Here is a 16,672-nt window from a genome sequence, read left to right on the forward strand (position 1 = left end):
TCTTTCCCTGTCCTTATCTGTTCTTAATTTTACAATAATTTTAACACCTCTTCCTATCAGTGTGTTCTTTCTCTTCCTACATGTTACGAGATCAGTAACGTAATTTGGTCCAAAATTATAAGTATCTTTCAGCAAAGACATAAAAATGTTCTGACGGAAAACATTTTACATTTTAAGAAACCTAGCAATCAAATTACTGTTTAAAGAATGTAGAACATTTGATAACATATAACTTATAAAACAGAAGAATTAAAAGATTTCTTTGCACTTACAGCATAAAAATGGTTCTAGAATCCCTTACTTCAGTACCATGTAAATATCCATTATTAAAAAATGATACAGTAGTAGACTGCATTTGAAAGGGCATGTACATTTATTTTTGACATACTCACACAGACCTTATCCTTTACCTTGAAGCTGTACAATATTGTAAACTTTGTTTTTTCATTCTGTTGTTTTAGTTTGGCAAGTTAGATGCAAGGTGCTTACTCACCTGCTTCATTCTCTGTAAGCATAACTGCAACTTTATTTGTAAGGTCTGAGCTTTTGTAGGTAGGGACTTACTCTTTGCTTTCTGAAGAGAATCTATATCTCTTTGGTAGTTTCAAAGCTGAAAACAAACCTCTGTTTGTTTATTTCCTGGATAGAGGGGACAAAGGTTTCCTAGGTTGTTTGGGTTGGTGTGTGGTTTTGTTTGTTTTTTTTTGAGAAGACTAAGCCTTTAGCCATCTTGTTTATATTTTGCCTAACTCTTTCCTGTTGTAAGCAAGTGATGAGGGAGAAATAGGAGTAGTATTGGTTCAAGTGCTGTAGTTGCAGCAAGAGTAGCTGACTGACTAATGATAATACAGAATGAACCATGCCTCAAAAAAAAAAAATACTGAACATCTTACCCCCTTGTCTTCTCCTCCATTCAAAATGGAGGGAAAGAATTAGAGGATTTGTGTTTGTCAATGTACCTTCCTGCAGTGTTTGAAAGCTATAAGAAAGCTTGCCTGGTCTTTATAATACTGATGTTCATATGCAAATTTAATTGAGGTATTTCATTCTGATTACAGCTTGGGTTGTAACAGGTTAAATATGAGCAGAGGAGTATTTTCTGTCCTGATGTCTTGAGATTTATTTGCCTCCACAAGGCAAGCAAATTTAACTGGACTTTTGCAGCACTCTTCTTCGAAGGAAATTTTGAACTTTATTTCCAGTTTCCGAGTAATACTTTGGCTCAGCATGTCTGTTGGATTCCCAGCTGTGTCCCAGGTCTGTATTTTTCTTCCCATCATCTCTGCTTCACTTTTTGAGATGTTCTGCAGTGGTACCCCTGCAGATTTCAGGAAAAGGGGTAAACCAAGAAAAGTCAGAGTGAAAAAGAACAGTGAGTTCCCTGCATCTGCCTTGTCATGAGTGTTATTTGGATGGTTACCTAGCTTGGTGGACAGAGCTGTATTTTTCTTCTTGTGTCCCAGTCAGAGTATAGCAGGAGACAGAGCTGGAGGAAAAACTGTGTATCATGATGGTGAGTTCCATAGTTGGTGGATTGTTATAAGGCAGAGTATTGCAAAAGTACTAAATCGTTAGTATTTGGATAGACTTCCAAGCCTTATAGAGGCTAACCTTCTACGCAAAATGGTCTTGTTATCTGTCAGTTACATAACCAAAATGCTTAAGTCATTTGGTGCCTATGTGCATATTTAGATATAAGTGCTTTTTAGCACCCTCTGACAGAACTTGTATGTGGATGTTCTTCCACGTGGTTCTAATCCAGGGATCTCAAAACTCATTTTATCAAAGATGTCCTCAGCAACCATTTTATGTGTTAGTTTTGGAGAACCTGTCTGAACCTTGCGTCCCATCACCTAAAGCTGTCATGTGGCTCATGATTCTTCTCAGGGTTCCCTGATCCACTTTTGAATAGAGTTGGGGTGGGAATCTTTTGCATCTAGCATAACCTTGCAACAGCAGTCTCGCCAGTCTGTGCTGGTTTGCTTACCTCCCCTACAGGGGATATTTGGGTTCCCCAAAACACCTTGTGTCGTCACAGGTTTTCTGCCTATCATTGCCTCTGCATCCTTGAAGCTTCTTGCCCTCTTTCTGGAATTTCCATAATTGCATACCAAACTACCTCCTTTATTATTATTTTTTTCTGAGCTGGCTTTGCCTTCAGTTTAGGAAAATTGTCTATTGGTGAAGAAAACATTTTTTTCTTCTGCTTTCCTATCTACTATGCGGGTACTGCAGAATCAGAATGAAGAGGAATGCAGGTGAGTGGGAAGAAGCTAAGAAGCGATGCAGAGGAAAACTATACTAATAGAGAAGAAAAGACTGCTGACAGAAACATCACTGAGATACTAACAAGTAGTTGACTGCTGACGAAGCCAGAGCGCAGAAACATGTTATCCTTTTTTTGGTTTTTATTTTCTAGATAAGTATAGTTGCCAGTGCATACCTGCATACTGTTCCTGGGAGTTTTATTTCGTGCTGTTCGTTTGTCTGTACCCCTGGGCTTTTTGGCCTAACGCTTTGTATTTTGCGTTTTGGAACACAGATAAGTTATTATACTAAATTTGAGCAAGAAGGCCTCCCAAGAAACTGGAGAATCCATGATGTATTTAAAAGAATGAGACTTCTAGTTACTGGAAAATCAGGACTGGTTTAGATCTCCTTGTAGAGCAATTCTATATGAACCTGGCCTCCTGAGTGAGTAAGCTTTTGTGAAAGAAATAGTGAAAAGTCCCTAACGTTGCCTCCTCCCTGCACCTTCACATTTTCGATACCTAGTTCTCTTTAGTGGTCAGGAAGCTGCTGTGACAGGTTGTGCTGGCTGGCTGTCATCTGTCTATTTCAGAATGCTTTAGGGGATTTCCCACTTAAAATTGCACTGGGTAGATCAATCAGTAAAGGTGGGAGACGCTTTTTCAGCAGTAAATTTCATGTGCATTTTGCCTTGATGAAGCATCCCCCAGAATTTTTAACAAAAAATAATACTTTTATCTTGCCTTTTTGTTTTCTGTGTGGCCCACAACTATTCCAAAGTACAGAAAAACAGTTTGTGTTCTACACCGGATAAGCACCGATGTCAGCACATAAAAGCTCTGTGCTGGAAATAGTTTGTTTCGTGTTTATTCATGTCCTGAAATGACCAAATCGCATTTAAAAATAAACCCTAAAATTATCCAATTTTTTTTTGTGCAGTGTATTGTCAGAAAGGCCAATATTTGCATTTTTTTATTAATGTGTTTGGGTTTTTTTTATTTGCTCTAGAATCTGCAGTTCCCCTGAAAGATAGCTCACTGATGAAATCCATGCTCTCTCTATTTTTTTAGCTCAAAATGTGATTTTTTTTGTTTGTTTGTTTGTTTTCCTTGGTGTATAGTGTAATTGGTTTGTGATATGTTTTTAAAACATGCTTCCTACTTTTCTCAGTACACATCTGTTTGAAGTGAATGAGAAGTAGTTTGATAAATCCTCTTGATATTTGCATCTAATTTACTTTGTGTATAGTTTAAAATCAGGAAAATTCTAGAACAATAAAGTTTAAATCAGAGATATGGATAATTCTATGTTTTATGTAAAATCTGCAGGTGACTAATTTTTTTAAACTTAATTTGTGGCAGTAACTTTCAGTAGTGCAAATGCAAATTAGATGTGTTATGTTTTTTTTTTTATTCTAGATGGTTTTTTTTCTCATATTTTCCTTCTCAATTAAAACGAAAATGCAGAGTAGACAGCTACTGCAAAGGTGTGAGAAAGTTAAAAATGCACATGCAAAACATTGCTGTAAAGTTAATTTATGTAGGTATGGTGGGTTCACTGTAAAGCTGTTAGTCAAGGGTTAAGCTCAGTGTGTTTCTCTGGCTGCTGAGTGAAACAGGATGCAGTGACTACATTGTCAGACTGCTGGTGTGAGTGCAAACAGATGAGGAAATGCTGGATCAGGCACTTCAGCAACTTGGGCTGTTACCTAGGAAACCGCTTGCGTCATACTTGCCAGCAATTAGCTTACAGTTCTTTTATTTTTGATAGTGTTGCAAGCTGAACTCGACTGTTACAAAGGAAAAGACTGGCTTCATCTCAAACTGCTGCGTTGTGACCGCGGCTATGGTGCTCATGAGAGTTTGCAAAGTGCTACTCTGGATAAACTGAAAAATTATTTAAACTCTCCAGCCTACTTCTCCAAAGAACATTGTAGTTGTGTTTGATTCTGAAAGATGTACAATTAAATTTTTGTGATCTGTATGAAAATGATCTTCCCTAGGTACCAAAATTAAGTACTATGCAAGTTTTACCAGTGTTTTGCATGTCACCACCTTTTCTAGCGATTATACTGAAGTATTCTTGTGTGTTACATATTAAAACATAGTTTTCAAAATTAATATTACCAGAGGTTTAACTTCTAAAGCAAGGGGTTATTTTTCTAAATACTTTCTTCCTCTGTTGATTAAAATTCAGTAACTTCCAGTGGTTACCTACCCACTAATATAAAGCAGTTAGTGTTGAAAGCAGCATGTGTTTTATCTCAGAAAATCATCATGTCGTCTGCATTTCACTTAAAAAACTGTAAACAAATTCACAATAACTGATTTTAGTGTTGATGTATGTTGTTAGTATGGGCATTGCCTTATGGATAGCTATGGTTAGTTATTTTTGGGGGAAAAATCATGCAGCAGTGACCAACAGGTTAAACCAAGAATGTTTGTCACTGTGGTGTGGTGGGTTTTTTTGGGTTTTTTTATTTTTGTTTTTGATAGGCAAACACACAAATAAACTTGGACTTTAACAAACCAGTATTATAGTACATAGTTAAATGCTAAACTTGTTAAAATGTTGAGGTTAGTATAGAATACACTTGTGTTCCTGTATTTGTGTGAAGTTTAAGAAATTAGTATATTTTAAGTGTTTGAATACTAGGATTTTAAAATTATTTTGGAAGAGTTCTTGCATGTAAAACTCCCCATTTTCTTCCTTGTGAAAAGAATAATTTTGACAGATCGTCAAGCATAGACTTCAGATACTAACACAGCTCTACGCAAGTCTCTTGGGGTGGGTCCCCCCCTGCCTCCAAACCCTTGAATAGAAAGCTTAGAAAGGTTGAGTATCTCTGTTTCTGAACATTTATGATAGGTTAACTGGGCTTTAAGAGTCTTGCAGCCCATGTTTTTAGAGCATTTTTCACACTGTAGGCCAGCATCATCCATGGTTAGCTGGTCACTGGGGTTGCATTCCAAACAATGATCACTGTCTGCCTGCCTGGGGTCTTCGTATGGGATTCTCCTCAATTTTATTTTATTTAGAAAAGAAAAAAAACAATTGGTGGGTGGAGGTGGCTAAAGCATCGGGATGCAATTCTAAAGGAAGAGCAACCGTTTTTTGCTGCTAGTTCAAAATTGTTTGACTGACTTGTCCAACGTCACTAACACATGTCGTTGCGTGTGGCCGCTGCTTGGTATGTGCTTTATTTGGTATGTATTCATATTAGCTCAATTGCAAGTTAGGAAGTTTTACCACTGAAGTCAGTGAGTATTGGGATTTAAATCTGCATGTTTAATAATAAACAGCTAATCTAGACGTTAACAAAGCAAGATCTGGAAATCTCAATTTTGAATTGTGAATTTTGTCCTTAATCTTCTTTATCCCTTCAATTCTGGACTGTAAAATGGAGGTTATGGTGTCATCAGATCACCACTGGGTGCTGCATGTGTATGTCCAGTAACTTTGCTGTTTATTTAGGGCAATGCCTGCAAGTTATGCAATACATCAAACATATTGAATATTTTGTTTTATCCCCATTTAGTATTTTAGCCCTGTAAGCCTTATCAGTCTTTCTTCAATGAAGGAGGTGGGAGTTACATGATCACATACTTATTTTTCTGCATAACTTTTAATATTGTTTAATTATCTGTATTTAATCTTAATTCTGGCACTTGTTCGTTACTTTCAAAGTGCTTTTATGAGCTGGCAACATTCAGTTGTTGTTTCCTGAATGTCATATTCTCAGCCAGACTGTTTGGTATACATGCATGTTTTGAAAGATAAGTCTGTAATAACAGATGGAACTGCAGCTTAGTAGGACAATAATTGGCTATTTAATCTTTCAAGCATTACAGTAAGGAACTGCTTTTTTTTCAGCAAAGTCTGTGAAGTTTTGTACGATTCTTAGGGAAACATTTGGTTTATATCTGTCGTAGTGTACTGTCTTAACTCAACTTGTCTAATACGGTATGCTCTGTAACTTTTAGAAGCAGTCAGATAGGTGGGTGCTGTGAAAAAGAAAAGGGATTAAGGTCTCTTCCATCTTCTTCTGATTGTGATTTTTACTGAGGAAAATAAATCAGTAAAATGCTCTTTGCAACTCTTATGCTATGAAGTATTTTATAGAAAATTCACTGAAAACATCGAGGAAGTGCTTGACAGGCCGTTGTTTCTTTATGTATGTAGCTAAAATGGCCAGGAGTCAGATCACCTTGCTTGGGTAGTTTTGTGCTTCAGGAATATTTTCATGCTTTTCTGAGCAACACAAAGGTTTTTTTTTTTTTCTTGGTGTTGTTTGCTCATCATATGGTTGCGTTCCTAAATGATCATTAGAGTCACCAAAGATGGGCAAGGCTTTTTTTTTTTTTTTTAAATTATTATTATTATTCCCATTGTTTAGTTTGAATAACTTTCTTCCAGGTCTTTTTGTCTTCAAATCATCTTTGCCAGTAATGTTGTTTTGTTTCCACTTAATCGTTAAGACCAATAGAGGAAATTACATACACCTACTTCTGTTCACCAGCCCCTTTCTCCTGATACTAAAATCTCCCTCTTTTCCTCTGAATAGGAAGTTTCTCTACAGCTCCACCCTAGGACATCACAACTTCAGCTTGCAGTAAACCTGGTTTTGGGCTTCTTTGTTTTGGATTTTTAAAGGATAAAAGCTAGGGGGAATTACAGAGATGCCTTAGCCATCTCTAAATTTTCCTGGCATGCCACAAGTTTTCCTTTACTGTTTTGTGATTTTCACCGTTTATTTATTGTCTGTGTCCAAGTAAGTAACTTGTTTCCAGTTTCTTCAATGTCAGGCTTTCTCTCCATGTATTTGGTATCCACATAGAATTTGAGTCCTTAATTAATCAGTAGAATGTAACAATTCCCTAAAATCTTGTGGAATGGAGAGCTTGTTTCTCCTTTTCATTGCCTTAGATGACAATTGAAGGTGCTTTTTCTCAGTCTTCATATCCCTACTTATGAGGTAGAAAACTACAGTTTTCTTCTGGGCTAGTATATAAACATTTCTGACTTAAAACATTGCTTTCTGTGTACTGTAGCTATTTAGAGGAAATGTTTTTGCTAAGAAGCACACGGAAGGCAGAAGCTTCAATGACCGCCCTCTCCCCCCCCCTTTTTTTAAAAAATTTTGGAATGCTGATCTCTCGTATTTATCTCTGATACCGTCTGGGGTTTTTTTTTTCCAGCCTTCCTCATTGTTCCTTCACATTTTGTTGTTTTTTTGGTTGTGGGTGGTTTTTTTTTTTTCTTTTTAACCTCTTTTGCTGATAATACCAGCAGCAGAACTAATTAAAATGTGTGGTGCAACAGCAGCTTTTGTTGGCTGGGAGGTATACTTGCAGTGCAAGTCGATTAAAATTTTGAGTTCTGGGGCCAGGGCGTAATAATTTTTTAATGCTGTGAACTATGTCCAATTTAGATTAATTTTTATGTAGTTGCAAAAAAGGATTTTTTTTTTTGACCTTTGGACATATCCTTTCTAATCTGAACACCTCTACTCAAATGTTCCAATTCCCTGAATGCTCTGTGGCACTTCCACTGAAAGGAGTGGTCCTTCCCAGCACTGTCTGCTCATCCCTGCCCTGGCACCGTCCCCCTCTGTGCTGACACAAGCATTCATGAGACTACACAGTGAACTAAATTGGGGAACTAATCCATGTTAAAACTGATCAGGTTTTTTTGTAGTTCCTTGCCACGTGTCTGCATGAATGCTATTGCTGCATAAGAGAGGGAGTGATGCAGGGGTGGGAATGAGCAGCTGGGGGAGTGCAGGACTGCTCCTTTATTGTGGTAATGATAAGTTGTGCTGATTTAAGAGAACTAATGGCACTGCACTGTGAAGAATGGATGTGTTTGAACTTCCCAATAAATCAGTCAAAACAGCATCCCCTCACACACAAGAACTTCTCTATTTTTTCTTTACCTTGAGTGAATTGTATACTCTGCTTTGTGTCTGCTTGAAGTAAAAGGAACAGAATGCTTCAACATTAAATAGTTGAAATATGGCAAACAGGTACTTAAGATATTAAGCAGTTGCAGTCAGGTGTGATACCACGCTTGCAATGCGTAACATTATACACAAAGTTTTCGCAAAGACCTTGAATGGAAAGCTGCAATTTAGATATCTAAGTCAGGCTTGTACAGTAAATGGGTCGGAGGGTTCTTTTGAAAAACAATTTAAGACTGTGTGGTAACAGACAGAATCATACTGCATTTGTATGTGAGAACTTAATGAACTGGTAAAGGACACATGTAAATCAGATTCTTCCTAATACCTGTGTATTTGCCACTCATTTAAAACAGTACTTAAATACTGTTGCATGTATGTGAAAATTCTTCATATTTTCAGAGTGAAGTAAAATTAAAACATTATAAAACTGTAACAACACTTTTGTGAGTCACCTTATGAGTCTTGGACTCTTACCAATCCATCATGCTTCCAGCTACAGGACTAAATACGTCATAAGGTAGTGGAGAAAAGCTATTACCTTAGAATGTAGAAGTGGAAGTCCTTTCATGCTGAGTCGGGAAGTATGTCTGTCCCTCTCTGATGCTTCAAGGTATTTTGATGATTTTTCTGCCCACTTTTGTGGGTACCTGAAGTTTCTGATAAAATAAGTTGCTACAGTAAGGAAGCTTCAATCCAGCTCTTTGCAGTAACCCTTCTTGGCTCTTAATTTTCATGTTCAATTCACGTATGTGACAGCAGGAAAAAGGGAAATGCTTGCTTATAGGTTCTGTCCATCATCCCAGTAGAATCACCAGTGTAAAAGGCATTAGCCACAATAACTTTTTGCAGAAGGGGTTGGGAGCGGAGTAATGGAAGCAAGCGCACCACGTATCTCATTTCGGCTTTTGAATAAATTCATCTGTTGAGGAGTACACACAAATTACTTCAGGTATCTGTTTCTGTTATGAACTTCTGAGTTTTCTTCTGCTGTGGAGATTTGTGATCAAAGAGAAAATCTTGTGAAAACTCCTGCAGCCCTGCTGCTTTGAGTTGTTAGCTCTACCTCTTTATGAAATCTGAAATATTAGACCTTGCACTGTGCAAATATTAATAATAAAGCTTTCCTAATACAAGACAGTTTCTCATCACCTAATAAGTTGATGTGTTTGTTTATTTTTTTTAAATGATATTCAGGAAGCTAAAGCAGAAATTTGCCCTTGATTAAGTTCACATTTTTTTAAACCAAAATATTAACAGAAATGTTGATTATATAGATGCTTCACAAAGATGAAACTCAAACCCAGGAGAAGTGAGAGGGAAGTGAAAGGAATGATAAACTGGAGAGAAACTTTGATCACATAAAGAAGAAGCAAGATTATAGAAGCATGAAGTTTATAAGTAAAGCCTGATGTAAAGCTGAATTCACTTGATAATTCTTTTGATCTTCCATACCAATTATTCCTAGCCAGAAGATGGAGGGGTTTTTTATTATGTCAAAATAAGGATTTAGCAATTCTTAGGGCTTTATTTATTTGCTAGTGATTGTATGAGATAATTTGTTCTAGACAATGCTGTGTGAAGTGTGAAGGATGTGCAAGGTCCATTGTCACTGGAATTCCCAGAATAAGGTCTGTAAGATCTTTAATGGGTATGGCTAGTTGGCAGAAATATATTGAAGAGCTAAAACAGTACGCAGACTTTTCAAGTGAAAACATTATTAGAAATACCTTGTAAAAATAATTAAGGGGGAATTATTCATTGACCAACGCAAGCACTTTGGAGGAGTGTAAGAGTGGCCCTTAGCAGTCATCTACTATAATGACTGCAAAAAGTTATAATGACCCTACAGCATCTCAAGAAAAGGGGTACAGTGACTACTGTTTGTGATGGCTTTAAAACAGCTATATCTAATGCTGCTAATGGTAGAGCTGAGACAATTTGCAGCATACTGTGAAAGCTACTCGGGAAATTCAGTGAACATGGATGGATATTTTATGTCAAATTTATTCTGCCATTAATATTTTTGATTAATTGAACATTTGGAAAAGTAGCCTACAAGGTTTAAGTATTTTGTTAAAACTCCTTGCTGTGGCTGACAAACTGTCAAAAGTTGAACGTTCTGTGAAATTTAGCCAATGTTTTCTGTAAATGGTCAATGCTGGGCTAGACAACTCTAATCTGATTTCCCTGTCTTATTTTCTATGCCACACTACTTAGGGGACTCCAGTCAAAAACTTATCTTTCTTATATGTTAAAGAACTTGTTCTCAATGCAAATGTACTGTCTGCTGATTTAATTAATTAGCTTGGTGACAGTCCCCTATGGGTTGAGGAAAATTAAAGATTACCCTTTTATCTGTTCGTCAGAAACATGCATCAAACAGAAGCAATTTCAGAATCTCTTAAGTGTTTGATTGTATTGGTATTTAATATAGCTTGTTCCATAATAAGATTACAGATTTTGTTGCTATGTTAAAATGCTAAAAAAGCTGTAATGCGTTTGTATTTATTAGATTTCATTATATAAAATAGAGCTTTATTCTCTCTTTTCTTGGAACACTTATAAAGCAAAGGATTCTTATTTTGCCAAAATGCTTAAAGATAGTACTTTTGGAAGATAATATTTTGTCAGAAAAATGTCAGAAATATTCAAAATGTTTCAAATTTTCAATATGAAATTCTCAATATGAAAAAAGAAATATTGAGATTATAATTAATACTGTTCAGTGAACTGATGTGCAATTTTTTTTTTGTTCGTTCCATAACTTCTTGTAAGTGCTTTATGTAGCTTGGTTATTTTTATTTGATTGAAGGATTGCTACTGTCTGCTGTGCTGGTTACTTAGTAATGATTGTTAGAGCATTTCCTTCAAAGTTTTTTAAACAAAATAATAAATAAAGCAAATCCATGTACCCCAAAATTCTAAAATTTTATAAAAAGAAAAAAAGAAAAATAGAATGCCTAACATTCACCAAAACATATGTGTTTTTCCCACCCTATTTTCAGATGTCTATTTAATGACTGACTTATGAGGTGTCTAAATACCGTAAAATGCTGTGTATGTTCACACTGAAATCTTATAACTTCAAAGCAGCCACACAACTTTTTTTATATTAGCAAAGTTATTGTTAATGTTAAAAATATCAAAAACTTCAAAATTAAATTACAGCTTTTACATTTTGACAGTTAAATTGAATGTTGCTTAGTATTCTGATTGGTTTCATAACCTGTATGAACTGTACAGTATGCTTTTGTTTAAGCAGTTGTAGTCATTTTTAGTAACCATTTATATACACTGAGAAACTGCATTTTCTAGTTTGCGAGGTAGTAGCTCATTTTCTGTGTCCCAAGGCAATTAATTAAAACTGTTTAAGTGTGATTGTGAGAGTTAACATTGTTTAATCATAATAGTGTGAGTCAGTCTTATGGTGTTTGTAATAACTAGTTTCCACTTCACTTTTTTTTTAAGCACCAATATGATTTTTTTTCATTGAAGAGTAAATCAATTCAATTGTTCCATTCTGCAAATGAATCAGCATTTCTTTTGTAAGTAGCATAACTAATTCATTTTTGGGAACTCTAAAGTTTCCTCTAAACAACATCTTTCGTCGTTAAAGCCTTAGTCCTGAACTTGTACTACTTCTTGAAATCATACTCCTTACAAGAAGCTAAAGCATCTTTTAACTATATAAATGTATCCATAAAGTTTACATAACAAGACAAAAAGTGTTTAAGAAATAATTTCCTGTCTCCTACCTTATCTTCCTGTTAAATACTACGAAAAGGCACTGTCCTGTGCTGTCAAATATCTGGACTTGGTAAGGAATTTTTGTTCCCTCACCACAGATGTCTGATTTCCAGGTCATCTTTAAAGTGGCTGTTCTCTTTCGGTGTACTTCTATAGGTTAAGTTATTGGCAATATAACCCTGTATTAAATTATGACTGTAACGTTTTGTAAATGTATACAAATTTAGGTATGTGCATCTACACGTGTATGGTGTGCACATATCGTAGTTTAATTCAAGTACCTTTCTTCTCGTGCAATCATCCATCCCTAGTATCTTTGAAGTCCCTGGCTTATTTAATTTAAATTGACAGAGGATAATAATCTTGAATAATAAATTTCCTGTAAGTTTCATGAAAATAAGTAGCCAGCAAGAGAAGAGAGCCTACTAGCACCCTCATTATGAAAAAGGCTGAAGAAGCCACAGAAGGCTAATGGAATGAGTACTCTAAATACAGGAAAATGGGGCATTTAGAGCTTGCAACTCCAAGTTGCCAGGTCATCTAGTCATAACACAGAAGTTCCAGGGAGTTAATAATTTGTGCTCCTCATAGAGCTACTTACCCATTTTTCTGAAAAAGTGTGTTTACTGTTCTGATATGCCTTGTTGAGATGTTTTATTCAAGTTTTGGGAAGATGGTCTTCTACGTAGTGAACCATGGCAATGTATTTCCTGTCTTTAATTTACTGTTCTTCAGTCTTTACCAGTTACAGAAACAAGCTGTCTAGTGATGACAGCTCCAAGATAAATGAAATGCTGTCTCATTTATTGTCTGCTTTCTTTATGCTCTAAGCTTTTCTTGCAATAGATTGTAACTTTTTTTTTTTGTAACAGACTACTGGATGGGAATGGCAATGGCCATTCTTGAAAGAGGCGCTCAAACAGGTTTTGACTTAGCACGAGGCATGCTGCACTGCCGTTGCTGGGATGTGAAAGCAAGTTGTCTCACTGGTATTTTATTTTGTGTTGTACCTATTCAGAAGAATAGGTCACAGGCTATTCTTGTGGAGCCCTGACTAGTAAAATGGACAGCAGATAAAAGGATGTAGCAAAGAAGCTTGCTTTTCAGGGAAAAGAGGAATTTTCATGGAATTTCTTTTCTCAGAATTACTAGAAAGCCTAAAGTTTTATGAACGTTGATTCTCACTCACTTTCCTCACAGTCTTTTCTGATGCTTCAAGTTACTTTTTTCCCCCCTAAGAAAAATAACTTTACGTGTGGCTGAAGCATATTTCTCATTTTATCTCCAAGTTCACGTTTTGTTTGCAGGTAAGATGGTTTGTATGTTTATCCTTTATTATATTGCTTATATGTATCTGTTTGTCTATTTCAGCAGTGAGGTGATTCTTTTTTTAAAATTAACCAGCTCCTTATGAAGGAGATGAAGAAGGCAAAAAGATGCTTACTTAAAACTTGGTCATTTCTAAGACCAGTTATTAGAACAACAACAGCAAAATCGATCTCCCAGTAAGTCTTACCTCTTCATGGGATACAAAGCTGGTATTGTAGGAGCATAATTCTAACTAGAATTCTGCAAGTGTGTGCTTAGTGCATTGGCTGCATTTTTGGTAACAACTGGACATTTGCTTCTGGGTCTTTGCTGCCTATCACAAGTTGTATTCAAAAGATTATCCAGGTGGCTTCTGAATGTCTCTGTATGGGAGGTTTACTGGCAGTGAGCCTTGGACCACAGAATCTCCTGCTGGTGCTGTCCATTGAAGCAAGGTTGAACTGTGTTCTAGGCCCTCAAAAATTCTCAGACTGTAGCAATTTTTCCCTAACAAGATAGTTTTTCTCTTTGGCACCTTGATTGTTTCCAGATACAGCAGCAGAAAAGTGATGCTTTTTTTCCCAAGGGAATTATAAAATTGGCAACTCAGTTCTCAGCTGTCATGGGGGGAGGTGTGATGGGAAGAAAATTCAGAATCTTGGAAAAGTTGACTTAGAGTCCATGTACTAAAAAATGTACCATGAATCGGAAAGCAAGATGAAGCAATTTCTGTTCTATAACAAAATCAGTGAGGAAGGCTTTGCTGAGTTTGGTAGAGCCAATTTTTTCTTCAGATCTTTCTGCTTGACTTCCAGATAAACTACTTAGAACTTTGGCTGGTGTCAGAATGTTTCAGTTTGGAATCAAATAGCTATTCCTGGCCCAAATTACTTCTGGACATTGTCCAGAGACAATATTCTTTAGGGGTGCATTGAAATCACAGAAACAGCTTTCTCCTACTCCCAATAGCAGACCAAAAAAATACCATAGGATGAATGAAAACACACATTATCCGCTTCAGATCAAACTGATATTACTTGCTCCTTTTCCTTGGTTTTAGAGAATTTGGGGATGACTTGTGTAAGACAGTGTGCATGTCAGAAAGTTGATATTTTAAAAAAGAGGGTTATCCCTGTTTACGGTCTTGCATGTAGTTTTTCCACTTTGCATATGGATGGTAGGTTTCTTTGTTGGGGGGAATATTCCTGATTTTGATCAGTTCCATTTGGTATAGTATATGTTCCAGTAAATATTCCCAAATTTATAATAATTCTTATGTTAGCTTAAAGGAAGAGGCAGATTGTGTTCTCTTCCATGCAGTTTTTCAACTGGGGATGTGTACAGCAAAAAACTGAGATAATGCATGCACAGCTTCTTGTGTCTGAGTAACTAATTATAGTTCAGGGGTTGAGAGTGACTGTTGAACATGAGGTTTCATATTGGAAATATGTCAAAAGAATATGAAAATGAGCATTCTGGGTTTTGTAATATTGACTCATATTATTCAGTTTTCTTCTCTGCAAAGTCCTGGTTTTGGCCATTCTAGTTTTAGCTTCTTCCTTCGTGTTTTCTCAGAGCCAGCAGGAGGAATGTGAGCACACAAGGTACAGACTCTCTCTGTTATGATGTCTAACATTACAGTGCATTCCTATTAGGCCCAGCTCTGTTGAGAAAACTGCTTAATTCCCATAGCCTGACGCTGGAGAATGCCAGAGGTGTGATACATAAATCTAGCACTTAACTTTAAATAACATTTTTGAACTTGTGCAAACTGCAAATTTTTTTCTTCTTCTTCAATAGATTTACAAAAGTGTCACAAGTGGTTAGAAACTGTATTATATGTTGTTATAGAACGGAAAGTATCAGGCTACTCAAAATTTGGGCTGTATTTGTGAATTACTCCAGACCAATAAACAAACCTGTATATACAGTTTTCACATACATTCTTTCTAAATTAAAATTGTTTAACTGTAAAATTAAGTTTATTTGGGAAGCTGTCATAGTTGTGCAGCTGTGTAGTTTTATGGGTTTTATGCTTGAAATTCTTCAGAATAATTTTTGTATTGAGTTATTTAAAGTAGAGCACTACAAAGTTCCTTAAATGCTAGACTTTCTAAACATTCGACTATTTAGACCATAGTGTTGGGATGATTATTTCTACTGGTGCAGGTTGTTTTTTGACATCTTTTGTTTTTCTGTTGTGAGAACAACAGGGCTTTGTCCCTGTAAACAGTTACCCAATGAAGTTGTTACTGGATTTGAATTTTTGTTTACAGATTAAACAGAAGTTGAAAGAAGCTGAAAGCTTGCATTCCAAAACTGAGGACTTTTTTTTTTTTTACCTTTTTTTTTTTTTTTTGAGGTGGGGGAGGGGTGGGAGTGGAAATTGTACAATTTAAAATTTAGAAAAACTATTACTCTTGGTATTCACTGCAAGATATTTAAGAGATAAACATTCTTTGAAAATCCCATGAAGCTTTGGAAAAGATCTTTTGTAGTTTTTATTTATAAATTTGTATCTCTTTTCCTGAAGCTATGGTGAGCCCTGCATACTGTCATTCTTTTTCAATTGTAAACATAGTTTCGGTACTACCACTTTTGCACCAAACGCTGTTCCTAAGCGACTGCTGACGTCAGTTGGTGCAGCACAAGAAGGTTTGTGTGTTTATCTGCTGTGGGCAGACACTTAGAAAAGACGAAAGTATGTAACTAGATTAGGCCAAAGAGATTGCTGCTTTAAGTAAGCATACATACCGTTTGCAATGTCATACTTTATTTTTTCTGTATTTTATTTTGATTAGCAGTTGTATCTTCTGTTGCATATGCCACAGTATCTAGTTTGCAGGAGACGATAAGGAGGGGTATATATTCCCTTTGCTATTGCTTTAAAGGGGTAGCCTTTTTTCTTCTTTTCTGTAACATAGTTAGAATGAGAATTTAAAAGGAATATGTGTTGTAACGTAAAAGCTTTCACATACCTGATCTCAAGGTTAGAAATAGGACTATTAGAAATGAAAGCAGGCATACAATTTCCAGTTCAAGTGAAACATATTTACTTAGAGATTTTTGGCCAGAGTCTATACATTTGGAAAAACTGGAATGATACTCTTGGAATATTTTACTGCATGCCTTTGTGTCAAACAGGGTTGGAGTGGAGCTGGCTTAATGACCTTTGTGAATTTTTTTTTGTCCTTGATTATACTTGTAGCGCACCCACACTGAATAAAAATTACCTGTAGCAAAAATTCTTTGCATGGAAATTTTTTTTATGAAAGTAAGGGAAATAGTAGTGGGACTACAGTCATGGTAGGCCAAAGAGTGAAGCTGAAAAGTTTATAGGAAGTAGTAGTACTGGATAGTTTAATAAGGCAGGAAGAAAGAAGACAAGCATAGAATCTCCTCTTC

General features: G+C 36.1%; 1 protein-coding gene across 4 annotated transcripts in view; it reads left to right on the forward strand.

Annotated features, from left to right (window-relative positions):
- Nucleotides 1-16,672, forward strand: part of PDE3B (phosphodiesterase 3B) — a 102,300-nt gene that overhangs the window by 11,091 nt on the left and 74,537 nt on the right. Inside the window, exon 2 of one of the 4 annotated variants that reach the window (XM_035891018.1) lies at nt 12,832-13,266. The exons of the other annotated variants lie outside the window; for them this stretch is intronic. The gene's annotated coding sequence lies outside the window, so the exon portion shown is untranslated. The remainder of the gene's footprint in view (nt 1-12,831; nt 13,267-16,672) is intronic. 4 annotated transcript variants of the gene reach the window in all.

This window comes from Egretta garzetta, unplaced genomic scaffold (assembly GCF_000687185.1).
Source record: "Egretta garzetta isolate BGI_Z169 unplaced genomic scaffold, ASM68718v1 scaffold133, whole genome shotgun sequence".
NCBI lineage: Eukaryota > Metazoa > Chordata > Aves > Pelecaniformes > Ardeidae > Egretta > Egretta garzetta.